We start from the raw sequence: 2,612 nt of genomic DNA, 5'->3' as shown, positions 1-2,612 counted from the left end.
GTGTGAACATTTTGAGATTCATGCTGGAATTATTCATTTTATTTGCCAATTTCAATAAAAATGCTCTCTATTGCAGTCACATCTCACATAAAAACTTTTTTTTTTTTTTTTTTTCTTCTTCTTCGTTTTTCCCATTCATTTCAATGTGGGGTCATATTGAGGCCAAAGATCCGAAATGTGAACTTTTTTTTTTTTTTTTTTTTTTTACATATCTTTGGAACAATCGAATCAAGCCTCTATCTGTGTGTATAGATAGATTATGTAGAAAAAGTGACAACATTTTATGCAACTGAGATGAAGGGAACCATGTTTATTAACTATGGAAAAGTTGATTGGGGTCATATACCCTCACGGAACAAAATATGTTTCCCATATATGAACCGTTTCTCATATGGTTTAACCATATATTTGAAAATACAGTAATACACTTCATAATATATAGATGTATATGTGATCAGATATGGTACTGCATGTGTAATATATTTCAGACATATTTACTCATGCACACACATTTACATTATCAATGTTTCATATTTTCAAGCTAGTTATCAAAAGCCTTTCAGAAGTCAGTCAGAAGCAAAGAATGCTGGGAACTAGAAATCTGTTGTAAATCATTCCGTGATCATATGTGTGTGTGTGTCTATGTGTATAACATACATTCACATTTATATGGGAACATGTATGTGCAATATATATAGACAATAAAGTATAAAACTTTGTGAATATTACATGTAATGCTATTTTTGTCTTCATTTATAAATACTTTATGTATTAATATATAGCCATACATGGTCAAAGCATATATTGCAGTATATTGAAAAATATAAGCACTGGTTTCCCATATATGGTAATGTAATGTAATATATCGCATTATATTTTTGCAGTATATTCCCATGTATTTGTGTTCTGTAAGGGTAGAGCCTAATATCATGAACACAATAACAGGTGGAGAAGGGGCAGCTCAAATTTTGCCCAGTGCAAAGTTCTGTACGAAAGACAAACAGATAAAACAACATAAAAGCACATCCAATCCAAAAGACAATCACAGATAAGACCAAACGTTTTCTTGGTGAGTATGGCTCTTATGCTTCACATGTTTGGGTAGACATACAAACTTTATTTAGACAAGAAAATAGATGGTACTCATTTTTACATTTTTTTGCCAGAAATGGGAATTGGAAGCATGTGAAAATAATAAAACACTAGCCCAACTTACATATTTATACCAAAATATAACTTAATTATTTTTTTTAGGTTACTTAACTAAAACTTGTATTTTAGGTTCATCTGCATTTGTTGTACAATGACTAGTTGGTGACACTTAAGTATGGGGAACACTTGTTCACTATTGACTTTGACTTATGCCACCATAAACTCCTTATTTACTGCTTTTTAATAGTTAGTGAGGAAATTTTTGTAGCGTTTAAGTTTAGGTATTGGGTAGAATTAAGGGATGTAGAAAAAGGTCATGCAGAATAACAGTGGAGGATATAATAATATAATAATAATAATTTATTGTCATTGCAATGATACAACGAGATTCGATACAGCATCAATCAACAGTGCAATTTCATGGCGTGCAAGAGATCAACAAATATCATCTTTTGTTAACAGGGCACAGCGACAAATAACAAAGAAGAAAAACAGTATATGAGGCGAAGAATCATTAGTAACCAGGGAAAATGAGTATAATTGTGTGTGTTGCAGCGATGCAAAGTTATTGCATTGGTGGATAATCTGCATAGTAGACGGATTAGTGAGAATCGCAATAGCACAAAAACAGGGCAAAGCGACATATAACAAACAAGTAAAAGGGCATATGAGGCGAAGAATCCATATTAACCAAAACATGTGTGTAGTTGTGTGCTGCATCAATGCAAATGTTGGATAATGTTAAGAGAGTGGATGAAGTGAGAGGATGAGGGAGAAGGGGACAGTGTTTATTCAGCAGAAGAAGAGGCATTCTGGTGGTTCTGGATTGAAGAGACCTGGACCTCCTGCCCGATGGTAGCAGAGGGAACAAGCCGTGTGCTGGATGGAACAGATCTCTCATGATGTTGTGTGTCCTGCGCAGACAGCGGGAGGTGTAACCAGATGAAATCTCCGGGAGGACAGTCCCGATGATATTGCCTGCAGTTTTCACCACCCTCTTAATCATCTGCTGTTCAAAACCACACTAACAGCCCATAAGTCAGCACACTTTGAATTGCACAGTTGTAAAAATGCATCATGAGGCTCTGGTGGAGCTGCGCTCTTTTCAGCCTCCTCAGGAAAAAGAGCCGCCGCTGGGCCTTCCCCACCGCTGAGGTGATGCTACTGCCCCAGGACAGATCCTCCGACACAGTGACACCCAGGACTTTAAAGTTGTTCACCCTCTCTACTGCCTCCCTATTGATGTTAAGGGGTGAGTGACCGAGGTGGTTTGATTTACGAAAGTCAACTATGATTTCTTTTGTCTTTTTGATGTTAAGTACCTGGTTATGCTGTTTACACCATCCCGCCAGTAGTTCAATCTCCTCCCTGTATGCCGTCTCATCGTTGTTTGTTATGAGGCCGAGCACGGTTGTGTCGTCAGCTAATTTAATGATGTGATTAGTGGGGAATGAGGCGGA

The 2,612-nt window shown here is 36.8% G+C and overlaps 1 protein-coding gene across 1 annotated transcript in view; it reads left to right on the top strand.

Annotated features, from left to right (window-relative positions):
• Positions 1–1,020: 1,020 nt before the first annotated feature.
• The window catches only part of LOC307163204 (uncharacterized protein), a 10,557-nt gene continuing 8,965 nt past the window's right edge, over positions 1,021–2,612 (top strand). The window contains exon 1 of the mRNA XM_079879187.1: positions 1,021–1,069. The gene's annotated coding sequence lies outside the window, so the exon portion shown is untranslated. The remainder of the gene's footprint in view (positions 1,070–2,612) is intronic.

The sequence above is a fragment of the Squalius cephalus genome, assembly GCF_949319135.1.
Source record: "Squalius cephalus genome assembly, chromosome: 1".
NCBI classification, from domain to species: domain Eukaryota; kingdom Metazoa; phylum Chordata; class Actinopteri; order Cypriniformes; family Leuciscidae; genus Squalius; species Squalius cephalus.
The sequence above is the reverse complement of the archived record's forward strand: the minus strand, read 5'-3'. Positions and strand labels throughout refer to the sequence as shown.